Source organism: Macrobrachium rosenbergii, chromosome 49 (assembly GCF_040412425.1).
Source record: "Macrobrachium rosenbergii isolate ZJJX-2024 chromosome 49, ASM4041242v1, whole genome shotgun sequence".
In the NCBI taxonomy this organism is placed as follows: Eukaryota; Metazoa; Arthropoda; class Malacostraca; order Decapoda; family Palaemonidae; genus Macrobrachium; species Macrobrachium rosenbergii.
Window position 1 is genome coordinate 36,001,106 of NC_089789.1, and position 14,564 is coordinate 36,015,669.

Genomic DNA, 14,564 nt, shown 5'->3' on the forward strand with positions numbered 1-14,564 from the left:
TTTGATGGATCACTGGGGGCCAAATAATTTCCAATGCTGTTTCAGCCAGTTAGAAATTTTCTTCCCATTAACAGTCACACGAATACATATAAAAACAGAAGTGCTCTTTCAATGATTTTCACAGCTGCACATATGATATCATATATATATATATATATATATATATATATATATATATATATATATATATATATATATATATATATATATATATATATATATATATGTGCGTGTGTGTATATATATATTATGTATGTATATATATATATATATATATATATATATATATATATATATATATATATATATATATATATATATATATATATATATATATATATATATATAAACATTATAGCATTTCAGGCAATCATTTACAACCAAAATTTCTACCCTGCTGCACACATGAAATACATTATTTATCTTTCATACCAAATTATACAAAATTTCTGTCAAATATGTGGCTCGCATCGTAGCATATGAGATCGCTAAATGTCAAGAGTGTGAAATTTCCCGAAGTCAATGAGGGTAGTAATTTGTGTTTGTAATACTTCTGCAATACAATTTACGACGTAGCACCCTTCGGCAGCCAGTAATAATCTCAGCAAGAAACTATGATAAGATATACATATTTAAAAAAGGTAATTTTATTATTAACTATGAAAAAAATGAATTAACCGAGACTCAGTACAATAGAATTTAGCCTCACGAATTTTAATGATATATTCACAAATGACGATTCAAAGCTGAGACGCGTTCTATTTTTAATTTCAAAATTAAAGTACTTTGATTATTCTACATTTTGCCGCAGAAATTGATGAAAGACTTCATTTCTTCTTTCTGGCTTCAAATTGATTAGTATTTTGAAAAATGTTGTGTAAAAATAACATACATACCCACAAACACACACACATATGCATATGTACATATATATATATATATATATATATATATATATATATATATATATATATATATATATATATATATATATATATATACTGTGTATATATGTATATATATATATATATATATATACATAACATATATATATATATAGTTATATATATGTATATAATTTATATGTATGTATATATGTTTATATTCATACATACATACATATAATACATATATATATATGTATGTATATATAAATATATATAAATATATATGTGTTTTTTTTTTACATTTTTTAAAATACTAATCAGTTTGAAGCCAGAAAAAAGAAATGAAGTCTTTCATCAATTTCTGCGACAAAATATAAAATAATCAAAGTACTTTCATTCTGAAATGAAACACAACACATCCCGGCCTTAAATCATCATTTGTGAATGCATCATGAAATTTATGAGGTTAAATTCTATTGTACCGAGTCTCGGCTAATTCACTTTTTTCTTAGTCAATAATAAAATTACCTCTTTTAAATCTGTCTATATTATCATATTTCCTTGCTGAGATTATAACTGGCTGCCGAAGGGTGCTACGTCGTAAATTTTATTACAGAAGTATGATAAACACATATTTCTACTCCAATTTACTTCGGAAAGTCCACACCCTTGACATTTAGCGATCTCGTGTACTACGATGCGAGCCGGCCACTTGAAAGACATTTTTTATCATTTGGGAATAGAAAAAATAAATAATGTACTCCATGTGTGCAGCTGGGTAGAATTTTTCGTTGTAAATGATGCCTTGAAAAGCTATAATGTTTTATTTCATATGTGCAGCTGGGAGAGTCATTGAAAAGTACTTCTATTTTTTTTTTTATTCGGTTTCTATTAATAAGAAGAAAATTTCCTGGCTGAAGCAGCCTTGAAATTATATATATATATATATATATATATATATATATATATATATATATATATATATATATATATATATATATATATATATATATATATATATATATATATATATATATATATATATATATATATATATATATATATATATATATATATATATATATATATATATATATATATATATATATATATATATATATATATACAGTATATATATATATGTGTGTGTGTGTGTTTGTGTGCACAGATCAAGTGAAATTCAATTTGGAATGAAAGAAAGGAATAACCACTCTACGAGACCCAGCGGTGGGAAAAACAATTAGAACAATTAGCCTATTTCTACTTTCTAAACCATGACGTTCACAATAACTTGGTAATTTATGCCCGCACGTATATATCCTCCCTTTAACACACCTGTTCTTAAACCATGTTTGTGAGATTCTAAATTTTCCATCCAGTGAAAAGTAGAGAATGAACTTTCCGGTGACATTAATTCTGAAAATAATGGTCATAAAAACCGGTAACATTTAATCAGTCCTTGCATAATTTAATTCTCTCTCTCTCTCTCTCTCTCTCTCTCTCTCTCTCTCTCTTGTTTGCGCTTATCAGCATCTACTGGGAAATGCCGTGGAATTGTAAATTCCTAGGGAGACTGCTCCCATTAATGAAAACAATCCGGAGGAGGAGAGATTTTGAGACAGACATCGGGTTTTCACGAATGTCTATCTAACGTTTATGTTAAAGAAAGCCTTCCGCTTGAATAGAAATTTTCATGTATATTTTCTCTGTCGTGGTAGAGTGATGTTTCCTGGAGTGAATGTGTCTTCCAATATGGATTATTGGAATGATCTAGTGTCAAACTATTATGAAATTAATATTTTGATCAAGTTATTGAACAAAGAAAAATCTTGAGCCAGAATTAAGTTTTCCCCTGTGCAATTTTATATTATTCATGTATGATTCACCTGCTTTACTTTTTGAACAAGTATCATTATGAAAGAGTTCCACACTAGCAAAGAAATCCCGAAACCATCGTTTATGTCCCGTCAGTAAATAAATTTGTTAGATTTACGGTCATTGATTCGTCTTATGCTTCTGTTCATGCAAAGTTGCCGGAAGCCAATACATTTAATCTGAATAAATTACAAGTTTATTCTTTGAAACAGTTCGCGTGTCCAGATATCGTTCGATCTCTTGCCTTCATGACAAAACTAGCTGAAACGCGAGTGATCCTTCAGCCAATAAGGTGTGACTCGAAGCCTTTAGAATCGCGTTCGTTTGTGATAATAACTTATCAGGGTAAAGTCTGTATCGAACACACATGACTTAATTCACTTTGCTTCCGTCAACTGCGTTATGCAATCAACATCTGAAGCGACTTAGCAAATAATAACAGAATCTATGCAATATTTGGGAACGAAATTGTTACGCTATCTCTGTAAAAGCGGCTGGGTCGCTCAGAAAACTAAATGTCTTAAATTTCCAACTAAATTTCTGGAAGCTCATCATTGTCGTTGTTCACTTTTATTGAGGATTCATTTGCTTTATGCGTTTCTTCAACACTGGTTTATCAAATGCAGTCGATTCTCGCTGACGTATTTTTCTCCGGTGATCGAGTTTTCAGTGAAATCTTCAGTGCTAAAAGCGTTATTTTGTTGGTTTTGTTTTCGCGTTAATCAATGTCATCTTTTGATCTTTGTAGTTTTCAGTGTTTAGCATCACAAATGTTTGATTTTGCTGTGACTAGGAAAGAAGGAAAACTGTTGATTTTCATTTAGAAAAGCAGTTATCGCAGTTACCGTTTTTTATGCTGTGAAACATAAACGATTATTCAGAGAGGTGAAATTTCGTTATTAGATTGGCAGAACCAATCACTTCAAACCTTACCTACACAATAGTGGTAAAAATTTAATTTTTTTTTATTTAAGACTGAATAATGTCTTTGATATACGGGGAAACATGATAATAATACATTCCACTAAAGAATTAATGCCTAATTTAGTATTTGATAGTATTATAGACATTAGATAAATATTATGAATGGATTTGGAAATTTCCAGGTAAATACAAAAAATATCGCAAACCTTTGATTATGTTGGACTAGGATTGACTGGCTATTATTGATAAACCTAGTTTTAAAGTAATTAAGTTGCTGAAATACTACCGTTTCGGCATCATACGGCACTGACTACTTCTGCTGCAGTTTATGAAGTAACAATTAATAAAAGGTTTCCTACCCTCTGAATCTATACAACTCCAGAATAAGCTATTAGAAAAGAAAAACACTCAGAAAGTGAAGAGATGTCTCCCGGAAACAAATCGTGGTGTGTCCCTTTTTTTCAATTCCGTTTTTCTTAAACAACCCAAAATCACGCGAGGAAGAGGAGTGCTGTTCACAGACGCTCCAACAACATAGGTAAAACTAGGGGTAGTTTCCGGTGCACCGCCCTCCCCCACCCCCAAAAAAAAATCTAATGAGAAATTAGATTTTTCTGTGGTCTTTGACATCCTCAGATTTGTCCCAAGTTATTGTTGAAATGAATATAGAATTTAGGCCAAAGAACCAAGCGCTGGGACCTATGAGGCCATTCAACGCTGAAACGGAAACTGACAGAAGGGGTTGAAAGGTGTAACTGGAGGGAAACCTCGCAGTTGCATTATGAATCAAGTGTTAGGGGCCGAGGGCACGCTGCAAAGAACCTTTATTAATGCCTACAGTGCACCGCATGAGGTGCACTGACGGCACTACCCCCATACGGGGTTAAGTTATTGTTATCGTTGTTGTTATTCTTCTTAGACTTCATCTCCTCATTTACTCGGTGGATACGTACCTAATGGGATGATGATCATTGTGTCTTACTTTTTTCAATTGTCACAGTTGAATACGAAGGCAAAAATTTTAAAATACCATGAATTATATATTTGAAATTATGATTGCTATGGGCCCTAGTCTTCAGAATTCAAGAAGTTACTTGCCTTAGGTAATTTTGACCTTGATATATTTTTCAAGATCACAGGTCATGTGAAAAGCCAAAATTTGATCGTATTGGTCTCTGGTTTTCTTGAGACTTGACATAGAGGTAATCTGGGGGTTGGAGAGTATGTTCCAATGGTGAAAGGGGCATTTGCATCCCTTCAAAATGATTTGTGACCTTATTTTGATGAAACAATGTACGTTATAAGCTATTTTGTTTATACTGAAGTGCAATTGCATGATGTGTAAAGGCGTTTTTATGGTTATTATTTGATCTACTTAAATATTTCTGTTACCAATGTCGCGTGCTTCCGTATAGCTAATGAAACATCAAGCAGTTTTTACTACAGTTTCAGCCGCCTTGTAGAATGGTATTTAAAGTACCCTCCACCTCCACCCTCCATAACCTCCCTCCCCCCCTCAACCCTTCTTCCTCCACCTCCTCATCAGCAATCCTAATCTCACATTGACGGTGGAGCGCCTCAGTTCTAAAACCTTAGCCTCTCTCTCTCTCTCTCTCTCTCTCTCTCTCTCTCTCTCTCTTACTTAAAAGACGCGTCTTTCATCTCTTCAAAAGGATAAATGTTTCGACACTTCTTTTGTCTTTGATTTTTCTTCTCTCTCATTTTCCTCTTGTTACTGTGGGCCCGATTTTTCTTTTATTTTTGTTTTTGCTTTCCTTTTTGTCTTAGAATTCTGGAATGCTAGAAGATTAAGGGCAAATCAGATTCTGGAAATTTTGTGTCGATGTGAGATGTAATGATTTTTATTCATTTGCCTTTAAGACTAAAGTGACTGATTTATCAGTTTGTTCAACTTAAGTCACCACATCACAGGTCATTGACGATCTTCAAGTTTTCGTGAGATAATTCAAAATGGGTGTGCAGACCTCATTTCCAGTACTTTACACTGGTACTATGAACATTTCAAGTTATTATTATTATCATTATTTTCAGTCTGGTTGTAGTGCCAAACAGTAATATCAGTCATATTATCACAACTAGTAACAATGAAAAGGTATGATTAAAAAATCTGTTATGCATAAAGATTTTATGAAATTGAGGAAAAATGGGGGAGATTTAAATAACAAGCACAAGAGAAAGAAATGAAAATAAAAAATTATTAGGGAGATAAAGAGAGACAATCTTATAAAGGGATGAATTCGGAAGGAGAGAAACCAGATAAAAATAAGGCTATTAACGGTCAAAGTTTTGATAAAAAGAATATGAAATATGTATCGATTTTAATTTCGGCCGATAAAGGGATAAACTCACATGGAGAGAAATCTAGGAAGGGCTAACTCTCGACAGAGTGAACTTGATAGCAGGGTAAATTTTCATAGAAGGGAGATAGTTTGCTGCCACTGGTATAAGCAACTTTCGATCAAAAAAATTTCTTAAAGGGATAAATTCAGACAAAAGTTTTATAAAAAAAAAACGAAAATTTGGTAGATCTCTATAAAGGGTTGTATTTTGGTATAATAATAAAAACCTGCAATGAGTTAACATTTCGTTTTCTCGCTGTGTCTCTTATTACAATGGTGAAAGAATAAATGCCGGAGATATGCCAGTTGAAATGGAGTAATTCTAACACGTTCGCCATTTTGCTAGAATGACGCGAAAATGAGATAGAAGCTGATGAAGGGATCTCCTTTTCCACGTTTGAGAATAGTGAAGGAAACTCATGAATCGTTACAAAACTATCCTTTTTTTTCCTGTACCCCTGATGATGAAAAACACGAGAATGAAAATGCAAAACTCAAAAACGAAGATTTTCATCTATCCTTCATACATTTAATTCAGATTAGGGTGCGTAATTGAGGTTTCTCGAATGATAATTCTTTTTCCTCAAAGAGGCCGAGAATGGCGTCGTTAACGTTTCTCATTTGTCTCTAACTATGAGCTTGATATATTAGACTAAGAATAGTCAGGGTTCTTTACAGTGCATGTCATGAGGCGTTCTGTGAGGTTACACGTCATCCGCGTCACGCAGCTTCTTGCAACATGTCGAAAACATGTTGGATATCTGTAGTTTAACGGTCAAAAGTAGTTTTTATTTGCCTTGTTTGTTTAGAACGGTTTGTCCAGAATCATTATCTTTACCTTTCATGGGGGAAACCTCCCGTTTGATTAGAGTTGCTACACCAAAATTACCTTACTACTCTTGATGGTACAACCTCCTTTTCGATTAGAGTTGTTGTACCAAAATTATCTTACTACCTTTGATGGTAAACTTTGCGGTTCGATAGAGCTGTTTTTCGCCAAAATGATCTTACTACGTTTAATAGTCAAACCTCCTGTTTTATTAGAGCTGTTTCACCAAAATTATCTTGTTACCTTTGATGGCAAAACCTCCTGTTTGATTCGAGTTGTTTCCCAAAAATTATCTTACCACCAAAGCCTGTTTGATTCGAGCTGCGTCCTCAAAATTATCTTAGTGCCTTTGATGGCAAAACCTCATTTAAGCATCAGTTCGCAGACCGAGATCCAAATAAAATCTTCAAGATTTATTCATACCCTGAAAAGTAACTCTCATCAAAACTTGGTTAATTCCTTTTGGGATCACATTTCTTCAGAAATGGAACCCACCGGGAAAAGTTCCGCAAAGTCTGGAGGAGGGTATATTTAATATGGCCGCGCATTCAGTACAAGAAATGTAGAGGAGATGAATAAGAGAGCTGGCTAATGTGGAATTAGCGAGTGGAAATGAAAGTTGGGACGTGGAAACATGGATAGGAAAAAATAAACCTCATCATATAATCGCATGAAGCCACGCTTCACCCTCTCGTTAATTTGACAGCGACCAAAATTTTATCGGGTGTATTTTTCAAGTGAGGCAGAAAACATTTTTTTATTATATTCTTGATAATGCTATGTCTGGAATTTTAATCCCCATGGATTCCTATCTGGAACTTTGAAATTACTCGCGGAAATCTCACAATGTTATTTCGACATCTGCAGGAATTACCTCTCCTCTTTCTCGATAATGTGTTTAGATCAATGATAGCAGATCAGTATCGAACTTTGGAACTTAAAAAAAAAGCACAAATTGGAGAACAAATATTTTTAAGAAATCGACATATAGTTTCGGAGAGCCATTCTCCTTCTTCAGTGTGGAGACACACTGGAGAAGGAGCATGCCCCCAGAAACTGTATGTGTATTTCTTAAATATATTTGTTCTCCAATTTGTGTGTGTTTTTTTTTTTACAAGTGTTTAGGTCTCTGTCTACACCTGTCATCTTTTTGAGTATGGGAACTTGGCCTCCGGCAGTAAGAGAGATAGAATATTTGGGCCTCTAGAAATGCACATCTCCGCATTTGCTGTTCAGCATTGGATTTCACCTTGAAGTAATGACGCACAATCATATCAGAACACATTTCTTTCTCCACGACAAACAAATTTTTTCTTTTTTCATAGCAAAACAAGAACCCAGGAAAGGAAATGTCCTTTAAAAATAACGCCCACGGTTGTATTTTCCCTCCAAGGTGGAATAATAACCAATACAACACTTAGGGGAGATAAACGATAAGAAACATCCAACAAAGAAAAGTATGCCACGGAAGAATAGACAAGATGATATCACTGGCTTTTGTTTAGCGATTTCTCTTGGGGAGAGCAGCGTAGGGGTAGCGTGTGTGAGTGACAGATTATAAAAGATATACGTATCTGCGAATATCAACGGTACACGAAAAATATCTTCTGGCGCTCGTGAACAAAAGTATAAACCAACTGAATGCGGGGCATAAAAGCTCGTGCTACCAAGACAATCATAGCGACTGCCAAAGTAAAACTATGAAGTTTATTTTTGTTAGAGAAAGATGATTACAGGGGTGGTATACAGTTTTCTCTCAAATATGGAGTGAAATCTGTTAATTCGTGTTAAATTATCCACGACTATCCATTCATTTTGTTTCGGCAGCTCGGTTAAAATCGCGTGAATGAAGTTATTTGCGTCCGAGGAAGCTGGTATTATTTCTGAGAGTTACTGATACGATTAACGACAATTCCTAAGGCTTAAAACCACAACTTATGAATTTAAGAGTCACTTATACTGTTGCGAATTATCGGTATGAAGGGCAACAGACCGCGAGTTACCTTATCATGCAGACAGATTCGAGGAAGAAATTTCTTTCTCATCTGAATTGTAGGTTTTGTCTCTTAGAAACTTTCCATTAACAAAGATAATAGACAATTCAGTTATTGTTGATGTGACAAATACATTCAGCCAAGAGACTTGATCTTTGGTTGTAATATAGGCTAATTGTGAGACAAATATTTGACAATGATTCTCTGTATAATGAAGCGAGTAGACCCTCTTTTAAACAGGTGTTATTAAAAAGGATGGCTGTATTATGCGAATTTTATCTTATACAGAGCATAACCAACGAGCTGGTCGAAACATATCGACGGTACCTGAATAGAACCTGAATCCAGATGGCGAAGGACTTCTGATTGGATATTTCAATAAAAGACTTCCCGCATTCCACACACTCTCCTTTTTCCAATAGGAATATCGGCCAGTTGCCGACTCACATCGCTGAGCCCGAAAAGCGAATCATAAGGAAAATAGAAAAGACACCGTGTAAGATAAATTCGCATAATACAGCCATCATTTTTAATAATCTCTGTGTAATGGAAATACATTAAATATAACTGGACATTCTTAACCATGTTTGGATCCATGTTCATCGCTTTTAGAACCCCCTCATCCTCACGGATCAAGAAAGACCCGGCATAGTGTTTTATCCCCTTTAAGTTTTGGGAAATATAATGGAGAAACTTATTCACTGGAAGATTTTCTTCCAGGTGAACGTTAGATACCTGCAAATAAATATGTTTGTCTCGTGGGATCTGTCCTTACAAAGGGACCAGCAAACCTCAAGGGATCTACCGCACCGTGAAATTCTCCTGCAAATACTGATATTCCCTCAAAAGAATATGAGAGTGGAGGAATGGACAACTTATGACATCTGCCCTTTCGTTTTTGTAAAAAAAAAAAACTAGACATACAGCATCCCACTTGAATACATGTTGGAAAGAGTTCTTTTCATGAATTCTGGTAAATATTAGGTTTGAAAGTGGATATTTTTACTGATATGATTTGTATGCGGAGAGACACCATATAGCCAGTAGTGTCTCCAGACTGAGTCAATATATAGCAGAGAGAGAGAAGAGAGAGAGAGAGAGAGAGAGAGAAAGTAAAAATCTAACTTGTCCAAGAAAGTTAGATATTCCATGTTTTCGTTTTTTGCAGTGCACTTTTCCTACCCCCTCATTTCTTATTTCATGCAAGTCAGAGAATCTCGGTTACATCTATGTTGCACTTCAGACGTCTTCGTAGTGGTCTCTGTGTCATAAGGAACAAGGAAAAAAGTGTAACCGGAGGAGTTAAATATTAGATTCATGGGTACTGCGTCCTTCGCAACAGGAGTCGTTCTCTCTAAGATTTTTTTGGTCCCAATTAGAAGTCATCTAACTCTCTAAGACGTTTTGGGATGACTTAGGGAAATAAAGAGTTCGTTATACTCTACTACTAAAGCAGATACCATCTATTCTTTTGTCTAGCCATTTCTTAGCTAAGATGGCTGTTGAACGGTCATCATTTTATTACTTCAGTAATGAACCTGTATAACGTTCTCTATTCAGCGCTTCTCCTTTGAAATTTGTCTTTTTAGTTTTCAGTAAAAGAAAGCCACTGAGATGGCTATTTGTCCGTCCGTCCGCACTTCTTCTGTCCGCCCCCAGATCTTAAAATTGCAGCCCTCTAGCCTCAGTAGTTTTTATTCCATTTAAGGTTAAAGTTAGCCATGATCGTGCGTCTGGCACCGCTATAGGGACCAACAACACATACCACCACCGGACCGTGGCTGAAATTTTCATGGGCCGCGGCTGAGAGTTTCATGGGCCGCGTCTGAGTGTTTCATACAGCATTATACGCTGTACAGAAAACTCGATTACGCCGAAGAAACTTCGGGGTATTTTTTCCTTGTTAATCAAGCAATGACTCCTGGATAATCTCTCTAAGAACACATCTCAAATGGGAAAATGTTCCAGAAAAAAAAAAAACATGAGCCACGGTGAATCATTTTGATTTTTAATCACTGTTTTTGGGTTTATCGTGTTCTTGCATCAGCGTTATTGGTTTTATAAGGACTCTTCCATCCTACATGCTGATAAACATTTCACCATCCTAATGTGGAACAGCAGAGATTTGATCATTTGTCATGGGACGTATAGGATGTTTTTACGTCAATTTTTATTTTAGTTGTACGATTTTTTCATCCCTCTTAGTATCTTATAGGACCTTTTCTATAGTTTTTTACAAGTTTATAGGATTCTTTCATTATAAATCTAATGCCTGTTACATGCTTCTTTCTATCAAAATTTTGCTTCTGTAAGAATTTCTCTCCAAAACTCAGTAATTTACTAAGTTCTTCCTGTTAAACATAACTATGATATATATTTGTATGTATATATATATATATATATATATATATATATATATATATATATATATATATGTATGTATATATATGTATGTATATATATGTATGTATATAAAATTGTATATATATATATATATATATATATATATATATATATATATATATACATATATATATATATGTATATATATATATATATATATATAATATATATATATATATATATATATATATATATATATATATATATATATATATATATAAAATATATATATATATATATATATAATATATATATATATATATATATATATATATATATATAGATATAGATAAATAGATACATATATATATATATATATATATATATATATATATATATATATATATATATATATGTAATAAAAATTATAATTTAAACGAAAATAGTACAGGCAAAAAACAATGCTAATAAGGCCTACAAACCACCTTGCGTTGTTGGATTAATGCAGAGAGACAAAAGTAGGGCTGAAAAAAACCCTTAATTGCATTTCATATGAAGACAAAAACTTCCAAAAGCTGATTTCCCCTTGATCATCGCGGATTCCAAAACTCAGGGAAAAAGGACAAGGAAAAATTACAATGAGAAAAAAAATAAGAAAAGCAAATCAGGCTCGAGATAGCAAAAGTAAAAGAGAGAGAGAGAGAGAGAGAGAGAGAGAGAGAGAGAGGAACCGCACGGAAAACTGGTGTCGAAACATTGATCCTTTTCAAGTGAAGGAAGAAGCGTTGTCTCTTTTGAAAAGAAGAAGAAGAAGAAGAAGAAGAAGAAGAAGAAGAAGAAGAAGAGATAATCAAGCGAGGCGCTTTACTGAACGACATAAAGATCTCGGATATAAAGATCAAGGACGTAAAGATCCAACATCAATGTGAGATTAGGAATGTTAATGAGGAGGATGATTTGGGGGTGGGGTGGGGAAAGGAGTAATGGTCCATGTTCTTGGGGTTGGGGTGGGGAGGGGAAGAAGGAGTCCTTGTATCGGATCATCAAAAAGCAACTTTGTCAACGAGTCGAGCGGAAAAAGGAGTGATTCTTCAGACGAGGCAAGAGACGCATTCAGGGCGAGGAAAGGAACAGGTAACTTGACTGAATTCTGAAACGTGTCTGAAGATAGATCTGCGCTCTTCAACACGAGGTACTATCGACAAAGGGGAAAACCTCCCCGAAAAAGCGATTAAAAAAACGGTCACGTGATAAAGGTCAAAAAGCGAGTCAGCATAAAAAATCGTCACAAATGAATTGTATTTTGAAACAATCAGAGGGATGTGGCCTTGACCTCATTCGACGCATCGTCTTCGTTAGCTGAGTATGTAAGCGAAATGCATTGCTTCTGTATCGCATGATTCAAAATATCAATAACGACAATACCAGAGAGAATGAAAGAAAGGCATAAAACAGAAGAAGAGAAGAACAAAGAGAAGAGTATAAGAAATACCTCAGATTTATAAAAGGTGTCGTTTTGGAATCTGCTTTCCTGAGGGTGACGCTCAAAAAACAACCATCAGTCAGTTTATATATGAACATAAATGACCTAATTTGATCTGCTTCTAATCCTGAGGGAAAACAAAATTTTCTTCTTTCCGCGAAGAAAAAAAAAGGAAGCTAACTGAATTCGCGAATCAAAAATTGCATAAAAAGCAAAGCCAAATTAGAGGATTAATAGGGGAGCATTTATCCTTTACAAGAATTGCCAAAAATAAGTATATGTGAAAAAGATTTGAGGAAAGAGAAAGAGGAAAAGATAATGAGGATTTCGAAACCGAGGCGACGCTTGGCTGAAGGATATAAAGAGGATATAAAGGTCCAGGATATAAAGATACGACGTCAGTGTAGAATTGAGGAAGCTGAGGACATGAGCCGTGGTTGGGGTTGGAAGGTGGAGGGTTGGGAGGAGAGGGGAAGGGGGTAGGAGTAGGGGTTATACTTTAAATACAACTTTATCAAAGGACCGAGTGAAAAGGAATTCCTCGGCAGCGGCAACAGGTTTCAAAGGACAAGATATGAGAAAAGTCAGTTTAATAGCAATACCATCTAAGGGGAGTAACCTCATTTACATGAGCTATGATGTATTTAGTATTCTTTGCAAAAGAGAATTATACATAAATATATATATAAATCTTTGCAAGTATAACTATATAAATATATATATATATATATATATATATATATATATATATTTATATATATATATATATATATATGTATATATATATATATATATATATATATATATATATATATATATATATATATATATATATACACACATATATATATATATATATATATATATATATATATATATATATATATATATATATATATATATATATATATATATATATATATATATATATACATATATATATGTATATATATATATATATATATATATATATATATATATATATATAATATATGTGTGTGTGTATATATGTGTGTATATATATACAATATATATATAATATATATATAGTATATATATATATATATATATATATATATATATATATATATATATATATATATATATATATATATATATATATATATATATAATTTATATAGGTAGGTTTGATAAATAGATACATACATAGATAGTTAGATAGATAGACGTGTGTGTGTGTGTGTGTGTGTACATGGACATCAGTATCATAATCACATGATAAAGTAATGCAAAGAGAGTCAAAATAAGAAAGTGCTATAACCCCGAAACTGAAGGACGGAATCAACGCTGGCAGATGAAACTATTCACATATTTCACTAATCCAAAGTCTACGAGAATGGGTAAATGACAAAAATATATAATGCTTGCATCAAGATTTTAATTTGTTCAAGAATTTGCTTTCTCTTTTTTCCTTGGAAAACAACGCATTTATGGTAATCGCAAAACTATTGCAAGTAAATTAAAATAAGCTGAAATGACTTTTATTCACCAGAAAATGGCTTTCATTTACTAAGGAACTTATTTCCTCTTTATCTGAAATCTATGCAAAAAATCGATAAAAAATGGAACATTTGTTAATGGCATCAAATTAAAAGCCCCCAGAAGTGAAAATACAGATGAAATTACTTCTATTTAGCGAAAAACAATGCAAGTGCAACGCAGGTGCAGTCAAGAGTGAAATCGCATTATTACGGAAACGTTTAACAATACGAGATCTGAATAATCGCTACCGTAGCTGGAATTATAAAAAAAAAAAAGCAAAAGTTGGCCATTAATCATAATAAGGGGAATCCGATGGGCGTTTAGGCTTTAAACGAAAGCAGAATATAGATCACAGTCGAATATATT